The 14084-nt window shown below is 37.0% G+C and overlaps 5 non-coding genes across 5 annotated transcripts; all 5 read right to left on the bottom strand.

Moving 5' to 3' along the window:
* Positions 1 to 5499: 5499 nt before the first annotated feature.
* Positions 5500 to 5618, bottom strand: LOC145881654 (5S ribosomal RNA). Its single transcript, XR_014393226.1, has one exon. It is a non-coding gene; the product is annotated as a 5S ribosomal RNA (ribosomal RNA).
* A 139-nt stretch (positions 5619 to 5757) lies between these two features.
* Positions 5758 to 5876, bottom strand: LOC145881672 (5S ribosomal RNA). Its single transcript, XR_014393244.1, has one exon. It is a non-coding gene; the product is annotated as a 5S ribosomal RNA (ribosomal RNA).
* Positions 5877 to 6285: 409 nt separating this feature from the next.
* Positions 6286 to 6404, bottom strand: LOC145884739 (5S ribosomal RNA). Its single transcript, XR_014396318.1, has one exon. It is a non-coding gene; the product is annotated as a 5S ribosomal RNA (ribosomal RNA).
* A 409-nt stretch (positions 6405 to 6813) lies between these two features.
* On the bottom strand, positions 6814 to 6932 carry LOC145881646 (5S ribosomal RNA). Its single transcript, XR_014393219.1, has one exon. It is a non-coding gene; the product is annotated as a 5S ribosomal RNA (ribosomal RNA).
* A 409-nt stretch (positions 6933 to 7341) lies between these two features.
* Positions 7342 to 7460, bottom strand: LOC123733973 (5S ribosomal RNA). The gene has a single exon (XR_006764316.2). It is a non-coding gene; the product is annotated as a 5S ribosomal RNA (ribosomal RNA).
* Between the last annotated feature and the right edge of the window lie 6624 nt (positions 7461 to 14084).

Genomic DNA, 14084 nt, shown 5'->3' with positions numbered 1-14084 from the left:
TCTATTTATTTGATGTAAAACCACGTTCGTAAAAATCCTATTATGTTTCAATTTAAAATCATTATCTTCACATTCTATAGAATTATATTTGACATTGACATTCTTCCATATTGATTTTACATCTATATTTACAAATACCCTAGACCACACTTTTTCTGAAGCAGGAGCTTTTATCTCTCTTAAAATACATTTTTCATAAATCTTTTTAACTTTCAAACCTGATAAAACATGTTTCTCCCCATTACTTTCATAATATAAAACCGGTAAACCCTTAGCTCTCTCAACCACCTCTGTATTTATTAAAAGCACCCATTCTTCAGGAATACACCCTAAAATTCTCTTATACATATTATCTACTGTAGTTTTGCTTATTTCATCTTCCACTTCACAAACATTATCATAAATCGCTTGTACAGTAAGGAACCCTGGAATGACCTCGTATAAAATATCCCCAATCTGTCTCATCCCAGCCCTCATAAAATATTTACAAAACAACATCTTATTATTATATTGTATCTTGGGATTTAAGAAAATTGGCTGATTTAAAATATTGTCTAAAATGGTACACTCATAATAAATATTTGGTAAAAACTCCCCCCAAGCTTCAAACACTTCTCTATAAAACAATGGTATATTACTTAACATTTCTTTTCTCATGCACATCAATAAACCATTGTCCCCCATCCTCCCAACCTCCTGCAAATACTCCTTAAAAAATCTTTTCCATCCATAATCTAGTTCACCATATAAATATTTCCGTACCATTTTAACTCTAATTGCTTTTTTCCTTACATTTAAATCCACCAACTTCAAACCCCCCTCCTCATAACCTGCAATCAATGTTTTAAAAGAAATTTTCGCTTCTTTCCCATCCCATAAAAAATCAACTAAAATCATATTCATTTCAGATAAAACCCATTCTGGTACATCTAAAACGTTCATGACATGAATAAAAATTGACATCAGCAAGGAATTTACAACAATTACTTTCCCTTTTAATTTCAAAGCCCTCCCCCTCCACATATTTACTACCTTCCTAACTTTGTTTATAACCCCACTCCATGTCAGATCCCTAGCTTCTTGTTCCTTCACCCCTAAAAACACACCTAACACCTTAAAATAATCATTTACCACCTTAAAAGGAAAAGTCCCCTCATTATTCTTCCCAACATACATTATTACTGACTTCTCCATATTCACTTTAGCTCCTGAGGCTTTCTCATATACTTTAAAACACTCCATCACCCTTTTAACACTTCCCTCATCTCTGACTGTAATTGTGGTATCGTCTGCATATTGATGAATTAAACTAAAACCTCCTTGCGGAGTCTCTACACAATTTATAAAATGATCTTTTTTAAGGTATGCCGCTAAGGGTTCTACCGATAAAACAAACAATAAAGCTGATAAAGGGCACCCCTGTCTCACTGATCTCTCAAGAATAAAAGAATCTGTTAAAATCCCATTACATTTAACCCTACTTCTAGCCTTTCTATATAATAATTTTATCCATCTTATAATTCCATTTCCAAACCCATACTTTTCCACTACCCTAAACATAAAAGCATGTTCCACCCTGTCAAAAGCTTTATTAAAATCTATACTTAAAACAATTCCCCCTATCTTATCGCTATTCATTTTATTTATCACATCTCTAAGTGTAGTTATGTTATCTGCTATATCTCTTCCAGGCACACTATAATTTTGTGTAGGTGCTATAATATCATTTAAAACCATCTTCATCCTATTTGCCAGTATCTTAGCTAAAATCTTATAATCTGAGTTTAATAAAGTAATTGGCCTATAATTTTCTAATTTCAATTTACTCCCCTTATTTTTATATAAAATCGATATCAGCCCTGTCACCATGGAATCTGAAACAGTATTATTGTCTTCCATATATTGATATACTTCTAATAAAATAGGTGCTAAAATACTTTCATACATTTTATAAAACTCTGCAATTAGTCCATCTACTCCAGGACTTTTATTTATTTGTAAACCCTTAATTGCATCTTTCACTTCATCCATTGTTATCTTCCTATCACACATTTGCTTATCCTCAACACCAATTTGCACATCCACACTACTTAAAATCTCTTTTACACACCCCTCATCCACCTCCCCTTTCTTAAATAAATCCTTATAAAAATTCTGTACCGTTTCTAATATCTCCACATAATCAATTACCACTTCACCCTTTACATTTTCAATCTCACTAATATATGATTTCATCTGTTTAGTTTTCTCTAAACCAAGAAAAAACGACGTACATTTCTCCCCTTCTAAAACATATTTTGCCCTACTTCTTATAATTGCACCCTTACACTTATCTATTTCACATTTGCTCAATTTTTCTTTTAAATCTAAAAACTTTTCAATAGTATAATCAGGATCACTATCACATTTCTTCATTTCTTCATTCAATTTTGTTCTTAAATAATTTTCTGCTCTTGTCATCCTACTCCTCTTCTTCCTTGCATATCTAATACTAAAAACTTTTATTTTTTCTTTAACATTTTCCCACCACTTGCACTTATCATTCCCTTTTTGCCTATCCTCCATTTCATCTTCTATCAAAGATTTAAGTTGTTTCCCGTATTCCTCATCACCTAGATACCCTGCATTCATACACCATATTCCCCCCCCTTTCCTTTCCTTATCTAACCCCACCGAAAATGTTAACCCAGCATGATCACTAAAAGTTGTAAAAATATATTTAATATCCTTCATAAAATTCCTTAACCCTTCATTTACTAAAACCAAATCTATCCGTGTCTGTTTCAATTCCCCTAAAACCACCTGCCTTCTAGAAAATTCTCTCTTATTAGGATTCTCCTCCCTCCATATATCAATTAAATTGTTTTCAACCATCATCTTCCTTAAAACCCCCCTAGATACGTCACTTCTAAAAATAGCTCCCCTTGTCATATCTAGTCTATCCATTTTTACATTAAAATCCCCAACTAAAATACAGTTTCCCTTGCACCATTTCGCTAATTCTAAAAATAAATTCCTTCTCTCTATTTCATAATTCGGCGCATAAATATTTATAATCCTAAAAACCCTACTCATATACTCAAAGTCTAAAATTAAAAACCGCCCATTATTATCATTATATATCTTCTTCACATTTTCTACTACATCCTTCCTTATTAAAATTGCAACCCCACATGAATTCCCCCTACCATTGTTTACATAAATAAAATCCCTCCATATTTTCTGTACTTCTAAAACACACATATTATCCCAGTGCGTCTCTTGAATACATAAAATATCAGAATTCTTTATGTGTACTATTCTATTAAATTTTCCTATTGTTCTCAACCCATTCGCATTTATCGACATTATTGTGACCATACTAATAAATAATAAAATTATAAAATATAATTTCATTATCCTCTACCTTTTATCCAGTTTCTTTCCTCTTCCACCCTTTCTCTCCCCCCCCCTCCGCTGCTTTCCTCTTCCTGTATCCTCCTCTCATTCTTTCAAACTTTTCCCCATCATCCGAGTCCGATATCTCCTCCAAGTCCATTTCATCCAGCCAACTTTTCTTCTTTACACCCTCGTCCGTTGTGCTCCCCGTGTTCATCGCCGATTCTGGAATGTTCGTTGTGCTCCCCGTGTTCTCCGCCGTTTCTGGAATGTTCATCTCCGTCTCATGTGTAGTCGTCGTTGTGCTCCCCGTGTTCATCGCCGTTTCTGGAATGTTCGTTGTGCTCCCCGTGTTCATCACCGTCTCATATATTGTCGTCGTTGTGCTCCCCGTGTTCATACCCGTCTCTGTTATTGTCATTAAACTTAAAACCCTCTCCATTTCTTCACCCCCCGAGTTACTTGTTTGTGCTGTGCTTTCCCCTAAAACCTGTGAGTCCCCCGAGCTTCCCCCCAGTCCACTCCCCCCCTCCTCCTGAAAACTCCATCTTCTTATTTCTGAATCCATGCTGCTCCCAATTTCGTTAATCTTCTGGTCTTCCTTCTTCTCCCTTCTTCCTTCCTCCGTCTCTCCACCTTCCACCACATCATCTCCTCCATCTTCTTCTCCTTCTTCCGACAATACAACTGCTTCCTCGAATAGTACTTGACTCCCCTCTTCAGTCATAACTTCTCCACAGTTGCATTCCGCCAATCTCTTTCTGCATCTACCACAAACATTCCTTTCCTTCTCTCCGACACACTCTCTCGCATAATGGCCTTGATTGCCGCACTTGAAACACTTGAATTCAGGGCAATCTTTAACTATGTGCCCAGGTTGTATGCACAATCGACAAACTCTGACCTGCTTGTCATGGATCACCCTGAAGTATTCAGCTCCTTCCAGCGTCTCAATTTTTGTGGAATATGGCAATGATGTGACTTTTTCCGTAAATTTAACTTTACAGAACCTTGTTCCGTCAACCACCTCCGTTCCAGGCCAAACTCTCCTCCTTATCTCCGATACGGCCGTTACTCCCCAGCTTCTCAACTTGTCCAGTATCACTTTATCTTCTATATATACCGGTAGATTCATAAAAGACACCACCAATTCATTAATATTCACATCTCTCGCCAGTATCTTGTTGTCCTTTATCCGTATACCGTCCATTAGCCGTTCTTTACCTTTTCCGTTTCTCATCGTAATTTCATATTTCTTATCTCCTTTCATTCGGCATCCCACCACCTCTCCACACGTCTCCTTAATTGCTCGTAGTAATTCCATCGTCGTCACCTTTTCTTCTCCCACCAACTCAATTGCCACCGTGTATTCTTTTCCATATTTCATTCCTCCTTTTTCGTTTTCCTTCCGTTGCGCATTTTCGTTGTCTTTGTCCGTTCCGTTTGTCGTTGCCATGTTGTCCGTCATTGTGAATCAAAAATGAAAGCGAAAAAACCTCCCCCAGGCAGCAAAACTGCAGGGGGGGAAAACTAAACAAAACTAAAAACTATCCAAATGAAAAAACAATAAATTATATTGCAAAATCCAAAAAAGAAACGAAAATAGCTCTCGAGCAAACACTCTCAAGCAAACACTCACAGCTCAATTACTCGCACCTGTCGTCACTTCTCCAATCAAGGATTAGCGCCCCCAGGCTGGTATGGCCGTAAGCGAGAAACAATCTCTTGCTACAACATATATAGTCAAAGTGAGTGTGATAAACAGACATTGCATTTTCACCAATTAGATAAGCAGCTTGAACTTTGTGTCACTGAAAAAGTAGAAGAAATTACAAACACTGTTCCCATCACTTTTTAGCACAGGTAGTTGGATAAAATACAAACTTTATTTCCTTTCATCATTTGAACAGGGCAAAGGAGCACAAAGCACACACAAGCTGCATTCAGCAACAATATTCTTGTTTGTCTTATAAATACAAGGCAGATGCTAATTGAAAACACAAGGAAATTTGATCCTATTAAAAAGGCAGGAAGCTGCATTTAGTCAATTCATCATTAAATGCTTACTACAAGGCAGTGTTGCTGATGAAATAGTGCAGGGGCACACCCTCGTGGACAAAATGCTTACAGCACCTGGTATTCCCAGGCGGTCTCCCATCCAAGTACTAACCAGGCCCGACCCTGCTTAGCTTCCGAGATCTGACGAGATCGGGGGTACCCAGGCTGGTATGGCCGTAAGCGAGAAACAATCTCTTGCTACAACATATATAGTCAAAGTGAGTCTGATAAAACAGACATTTAGTCAATTCATCATTAAATGCTTAATACAAGGCAGTGTTGCTGATGAAATAGTGCAAGAGCACACCCTCGTGTACAAAATGCTTACAGCACCTGGTATTCCCAGGCGGTCTCCCATCCAAGTACTAACCAGGCCCGACCCTGCTTAGCTTCCGAGATCAGACGAGATCGGGCGTACACAGGCTGGTATGGCCGTAAGCGAGAATCAATCTCTTGCTACAACATATATAGTCAAAGTGAGTGTGATAAACAGACATTGCATTTTCACCAATTAGATAAGCAGCTTGAACTTTGTGTCACTGAAAAAGTAGAAGAAATTACAAACACTGTTCCCATCACTTTTTAGCACAGGTAGTTGGATAAAATACAAACTTTATTTCCTTTCATCATTTGAACAGGGCAAAGGAGCATAAAGCACACACAAGCTGCATTCAGCAACAATATTCTTGTTTGTCTTATAAATACAAGGCAGATGCTAATTGAAAACACAAGGAAATTTGATCCTATTAAAAAGGCAGGAAGCTGCATTTAGTCAATTCATCATTAAATGCTTACTACAAGGCAGTGTTGCTGATGAAATAGTGCAGGGGCACACCCTCGTGGACAAAATGCTTACAGCACCTGGTATTCCCAGGCGGTCTCCCATCCAAGTACTAACCAGGCCCGACCCTGCTTAGCTTCCGAGATCAGACGAGATCGGGCGTACCCAGGCAGGTATGGCCGTAAGTGAGAAACAATCTCTTGCTACAACATATATAGTCAAAGTGAGTGTGATAAACAGACATTGCATTTTCACCAATTAGATAAGCAGCTTGAACTTTGTGTCACTGAAAAAGTAGAAGAAATTACAAACACTGTTCCCATCACTTTTTAGCACAGGTAGTTGGATAAAATACAAACTTTATTTCCTTTCATCATTTGAACAGGGCAAAGGAGCATAAAGCACACACAAGCTGCATTCAGCAACAATATTCTTGTTTGTCTTATAAATACAAGGCAGATGCTAATTGAAAACACAAGGAAATTTGATCCTATTAAAAAGGCAGGAAGCTGCATTTAGTCAATTCATCATTAAATGCTTACTACAAGGCAGTGTTGCTGATGAAATAGTGCAGGGGCACACCCTCGTGGACAAAATGCTTACAGCACCTGGTATTCCCAGGCGGTCTCCCATCCAAGTACTAACCAGGCCCGACCCTGCTTAGCTTCCGAGATCAGACGAGATCGGGCGTACCCAGGCAGGTATGGCCGTAAGCGAGAAACAATCTCTTGCTACAACATATATAGTCAAAGTGAGTGTGATAAACAGACATTGCATTTTCACCAATTAGATAAGCAGCTTGAACTTTGTGTCACTGAAAAAGTAGAAGAAATTACAAACACTGTTCCCATCACTTTTTAGCACAGGTAGTTGGATAAAATACAAACTTTTTTTCCTTTCATCATTTGAACAGGGCAAAGGAGCACAAAGCACACACAAGCTGCATTCAGCAACAATATTCTTGTTTGTCTTATAAATACAAGGCAGATGCTAATTGAAAACACAAGGAAATTTGATCCTATTAAAAAGGCAGGAAGCTGCATTTAGTCAATTCATCATTAAATGCTTACTACAAGGCAGTGTTGCTGATGAAATAGTGCCGGGGCACACCCTCGTGGACAAAATGCTTACAGCACCTGGTATTCCCAGGCGGTCTCCCATCCAAGTACTAACCAGGCCCGACCCTGCTTAGCTTCCGAGATCTGACGAGATCGGGTGTACCCAGGCTGGTATGGCCGTAAGCGAGAAACAATCTCTTGCTACAACATATATAGTCAAAGTGAGTCTGATAAAACAGACATTTAGTCAATTCATCATTAAATGCTTAATACAAGGCAGTGTTGCTGATGAAATAGTGCAAGAGCACACCCTCGTGGACAAAATGCTTACAGCACCTGGTATTCCCAGGCTGTCTACCATCCAAGTACTAACCAGGCCCGACCCTGCTTAGCTTCCGAGATCAGACGAGATCGGGCGTACCTTTTTTTTTTTTTATCTTTTATTATGAAAAAACACATAATATTTACAATATTCAAACAATAATAATAAAAAAGGATGAACAATTCATCCTTTTACAAAATCAAAAAAAGAAAAGAAAATAAAACCAATTAATAATTAAAAGCAAGTTTTCCATTTTGATCAATTTCGATAAAAGTGCTCCCCCACACAAACAGTTTTTCAAAATTACATCCTCCATATTTATATATTAGTTCAATATCTTTCTCTAAAATACTTTTAAATAAAACCTCCACACTCACAATTTTCCCTTCATAATGTCCTAAATTCCTTCTTTGTCTTACAGCGTATCTAGCATGGCTAAGAACAAAATTCATCAAATTAATATTAAAAACTTTGCTTTTTCCATTTATACCAAATAGAAACAACCTCCTCCACTCAACCCCATTTACAATATCTTCTCCCCAATGTTGTTCTAAAAGCCCCTTTATAAACTCATGAAACCCTTGTAATCTACTACATTCAATAAAAAAGTGCATAAAATTTTCCACCTCCGTACCACAAATATCACATTCTCTTTTAATGTCTCTATTTATTTGATGTAAAACCACGTTCGTAAAAATCCTATTATGTTTCAATTTAAAATCATTATCTTCACATTCTATAGAATTATATTTGACATTGACATTCTTCCATATTGATTTTACATCTATATTTACAAATACCCTAGACCACACTTTTTCTGAAGCAGGAGCTTTTATCTCTCTTAAAATACATTTTTCATAAATCTTTTTAACTTTCAAACCTGATAAAACATGTTTCTCCCCATTACTTTCATAATATAAAACCGGTAAACCCTTAGCTCTCTCAACCACCTCTGTATTTATTAAAAGCACCCATTCTTCAGGAATACACCCTAAAATTCTCTTATACATATTATCTACTGTAGTTTTGCTTATTTCATCTTCCACTTCACAAACATTATCATAAATCGCTTGTACAGTAAGGAACCCTGGAATGACCTCGTATAAAATATCCCCAATCTGTCTCATCCCAGCCCTCATAAAATATTTACAAAACAACATCTTATTATTATATTGTATCTTGGGATTTAAGAAAATTGGCTGATTTAAAATATTGTCTAAAATGGTACACTCATAATAAATATTTGGTAAAAACTCCCCCCAAGCTTCAAACACTTCTCTATAAAACAATGGTATATTACTTAACATTTCTTTTTTCATGCACATCAATAAACCATTGTCCCCCATCCTCCCAACCTCCTGCAAATACTCCTTAAAAAATCTTTTCCATCCATAATCTAGTTCACCATATAAATATTTCCGTACCATTTTAACTCTAATTGCTTTTTTCCTTACATTTAAATCCACCAACTTCAAACCCCCCTCCTCATAACCTGCAATCAATGTTTTAAAAGAAATTTTCGCTCCTTTCCCATCCCATAAAAAATCAACTAAAATCATATTCATTTCAGATAAAACCCATTCTGGTACATCTAAAACGTTCATGACATGAATAAAAATTGACATCAGCAAGGAATTTACAACAATTACTTTCCCTTTTAATTTCAAAGCCCTCCCCCTCCACATATTTACTACCTTCCTAACTTTGTTTATAACCCCACTCCATGTCAGATCCCTAGCTTCTTGTTCCTTCACCCCTAAAAACACACCTAACACCTTAAAATAATCATTTACCACCTTAAAAGGAAAAGTCCCCTCATTATTCTTCCCAACATACATTATTACTGACTTCTCCATATTCACTTTAGCTCCTGAGGCTTTCTCATATACTTTAAAACACTCCATCACCCTTTTAACACTTCCCTCATCTCTGACTGTAATTGTGGTATCGTCTGCATATTGATGAATTAAACTAAAACCTCCTTGCGGAGTCTCTACACAATTTATAAAATGATCTTTTTTAAGGTATGCCGCTAAGGGTTCTACCGATAAAACAAACAATAAAGCTGATAAAGGGCACCCCTGTCTCACTGATCTCTCAAGAATAAAAGAATCTGTTAAAATCCCATTACATTTAACCCTACTTTTAGCCTTTCTATATAATAATTTTATCCATCTTATAATTCCATTTCCAAACCCATACTTTTCCAGTACCCTAAACATAAAATCATGTTCCACCCTGTCAAAAGCTTTATTAAAATCTATACTTAAAACAATTCCCCCTATCTTATCGCTATTCATTTTATTTATCACATCTCTAAGTGTAGTTATGGTATCTGCTATATCTCTTCCAGGCACACTATAATTTTGTGTAGGTGCTATAATATCATTTAAAACCATCTTCATCCTATTTGCCAGTATCTTAGCTAAAATCTTATAATCTGAGTTTAATAAACTAATTGGCCTATAATTTTCTAATTTCAATTTACTCCCCTTATTTTTATATAAAATCGATATCAGCCCTGTCACCATGGAATCTGAAACAGTATTATTGTCTTCCATATATTGATATACTTCTAATAAAATAGGTGCTAAAATACTTTCATACATTTTATAAAACTCTGCAATTAGTCCATCTACTCCAGGACTTTTATTTATTTGTAAACCCTTAATTGCATCTTTCACTTCATCCATTGTTATCTTCCTATCACACATTTGCTTATCCTCAACACCAATTTGCACATCCACACTACTTAAAATCTCTTTTACACACCCCTCATCCACCTCCCCTTTCTTAAATAAATCCTTATAAAAATTCTGTACCGTTTCTAATATCTCCACATAATCAATTACCACTTCACCCTTTACATTTTCAATCTCACTAATATATGATTTCATCTGTTTAGTTTTCTCTAAACCAAGAAAAAACGACGTACATTTCTCCCCTTCTAAAACATATTTTGCCCTACTTCTTATAATTGCACCCTTACACTTATCTATTTCACATTTGCTCAATTTTTCTTTTAAATCTAAAAACTTTTCAATAGTATAATCAGGATCACTATCACATTTCTTCATTTCTTCATTCAATTTTGTTCTTAAATAATTTTCTGCTCTTGTCATCCTACTCCTCTTCTTCCTTGCATATCTAATACTAAAAACTTTTATTTTTTCTTTAACATTTTCCCACCACTTGCACTTATCATTCCCTTTTTGCCTATCCTCCATTTCATCTTCTATCAAAGATTTAAGTTGTTTCCCGTATTCCTCATCACCTAGATACCCTGCATTCATACACCATATTCCCCCCCCTTTCCTTTCCTTATCTAACCCCACCGAAAATGTTAACCTAGCATGATCACTAAAAGTTGTAAAAATATATTTAATATCCTTCATAAAATTCCTTAACCCTTCATTTACTAAAACCAAATCTATCCGTGTCTGTTTCAATTCCCCTAAAACCACCTGCCTTCTAGAAAATTCTCTCTTATTAGGATTCTCCTCCCTCCATATATCAATTAAATTGTTTTCAACCATCATCTTCCTTAAAACCCCCCTAGATACGTCACTTCTAAAAATAGCTCCCCTTGTCATATCTAGTCTATCCATTTTTACATTAAAATCCCCAACTAAAATACAGTTTCCCTTGCACCATTTCGCTAATTCTAAAAATAAATTCCTTCTCTCTATTTCATTATTCGGCGCATAAATATTTATAATCCTAAAAACCCTACTCATATACTCAAAGTCTAAAATTAAAATCCGCCCATTATTATCATTATATATCTTCTTCACATTTTCTACTACATCCTTCCTTATTAAAATTGCAACCCCACATGAATTCCCCCTACCATTGTTTACATAAATAAAATCCCTCCATATTTTCTGTACTTCTAAAACACACATATTATCCCAGTGCGTCTCTTGAATACATAAAATATCAGAATTCTTTATGTGTACTATTCTATTAAATTTTCCTATTGTTCTCAACCCATTCGCATTTATCGACATTATTGTGACCATACTAATAAATAATAAAATTATAAAATATAATTTCATTATCCTCTACCTTTTATCCAGTTTCTTTCCTCTTCCACCCTTTCTCTCCCCCCCCTCCGCTGCTTTCCTCTTCCTGTATCCTCCTCTCATTCTTTCAAACTTTTCCCCATCATCCGAGTCCGATATCTCCTCCAAGTCCATTTCATCCAGCCAACTTTTCTTCTTTACACCCTCGTCCGTTGTGCTCCCCGTGTTCATCGCCGATTCTGGAATGTTCGTTGTGCTCCCCGTGTTCTCCGCCGTTTCTGGAATGTTCATCTCCGTCTCATGTGTAGTCGTCGTTGTGCTCCCCGTGTTCATCGCCGTTTCTGGAATGTTCGTTGTGCTCCCCGTGTTCATCTCCGTCTCATATATTGTCGTCGTTGTGCTCCCCGTGTTCATACCCGTCTCTGTTATTGTCATTAAACTTAAGACCCTCTCCATTTCTTCACCCCCCGAGTTACTTGTTTGTGCTGTGCTTTCCCCTAAAACCTGTGAGTCCCCCGAGCTTCCCCCCAGTCCACTCCCCCCCTCCTCCTGAAAACTCCATCTTCTTATTTCTGAATCCATGCTGCTCCCAATTTCGTTAATCTTCTGGTCTTCCTTCTTCTCCCTTCTTCCTTCCTCCGTCTCTCCACCTTCCACCACATCATCTCCTCCATCTTCTTCTCCTTCTTCCGACAATACAACTGCTTCCTCGAATAGTACTTGACTCCCCTCTTCAGTCATAACTTCTCCACAGTTGCATTCCGCCAATCTCTTTCTGCATCTACCACAAACATTCCTTTCCTTCTCTCCGACACACTCTCTCGCATAATGGCCTTGATTGCCGCACTTGAAACACTTGAATTCAGGGCAATCTTTAACTATGTGCCCAGGTTGTATGCACAATCGACAAACTCTGACCTGCTTGTCATGGATCACCCTGAAGTATTCAGCTCCTTCCAGCGTCTCAATTTTTGTGGAATATGGCAATGATGTGACTTTTTCCGTAAATTTAACTTTACAGAACCTTGTTCCGTCAACCACCTCCGTTCCAGGCCAAACTCTCCTCCTTATCTCCGATACGGCCGTTACTCCCCAGCTTCTCAACTTGTCCAGTATCACTTTATCTTCTATATATACCGGTAGATTCATAAAAGACACCACCAATTCATTAATATTCACATCTCTCGCCAGTATCTTGTTGTCCTTTATCCGTATACCGTCCATTATCCGTTCTTTACCTTTTCCGTTTCTCATCGTAATTTCATATTTCTTATCTCCTTTCATTCGGCATCCCACCACCTCTCCACACGTCTCCTTAATTGCTCGTAGTAATTCCATCGTCGTCACCTTTTCTTCTCCCACCAACTCAATTGCCACCGTGTATTCTTTTCCATATTTCATTCCTCCTTTTTCGTTTTCCTTCCGTTGCGCATTTTCGTTGTCTTTGTCCGTTCCGTTTGTCGTTGCCATGTTGTCCGTCATTGTGAATCAAAAATGAAAACGAAAAAACCTCCCCCAGGCAGCAAAACTGCAGGGGGGGAAAACTAAACAAAACTAAAAACTATCCAAATGAAAAAAACAATAAATTATATTGCAAAATCCAAAAAAGAAACGAAAATAGCTCTCGAGCAAACACTCTCAAGCAAACACTCACAGCTCAATTACTCGCACCTGTCGTCACTTCTCCAATCAAGGATTAGCGCCCCCAGGCTGGTATGGCCGTAAGCGAGAAACAATCTCTTGCTACAACATATATAGTCAAAGTGAGTGTGATAAACAGACATTGCATTTTCACCAATTAGATAAGCAGCTTGAACTTTGTGTCACTGAAAAAGTAGAAGAAATTACAAACACTGTTCCCATCACTTTTTAGCACAGGTAGTTGGATAAAATACAAACTTTATTTCCTTTCATCATTTGAACAGGGCAAAGGAGCACAAAGCACACACAAGCTGCATTCAGCAACAATATTCTTGTTTGTCTTATAAATACAAGGCAGATGCTAATTGAAAACACAAGGAAATTTGATCCTATTAAAAAGGCAGGAAGCTGCATTTAGTCAATTCATCATTAAATGCTTACTACAAGGCAGTGTTGCTGATGAAATAGTGCAGGGGCACACCCTCGTGGACAAAATGCTTACAGCACCTGGTATTCCCAGGCGGTCTCCCATCCAAGTACTAACCAGGCCCGACGCTGCTTAGCTTCCGAGATCAGACGAGATCGGGTGTACCTTTTTTTTTTTCTTCTTTTATTATGAAAAAACACATAATATTTACAATATTCAAACAATAATAATAAAAAAGGATGAACAATTCATCCTTTTACAAAATCAAAAAATAAAATAAAATAAAACCAATTAATAATTAAAAACAAGTTTTCCATTTTGATCAATTTCGATAAAAGTGCTCCCCCACACAAACAGTTTTTCAAAATTACATCCTCCATATTTATATATTAGT

This window comes from Salmo salar, chromosome 08, assembly GCF_965601325.2.
Source record: "Salmo salar chromosome 08, fSalSal1, whole genome shotgun sequence".
NCBI lineage: Eukaryota > Metazoa > Chordata > Actinopteri > Salmoniformes > Salmonidae > Salmo > Salmo salar.
The sequence above is the reverse complement of the archived record's forward strand: the minus strand, read 5'-3'. Positions and strand labels throughout refer to the sequence as shown.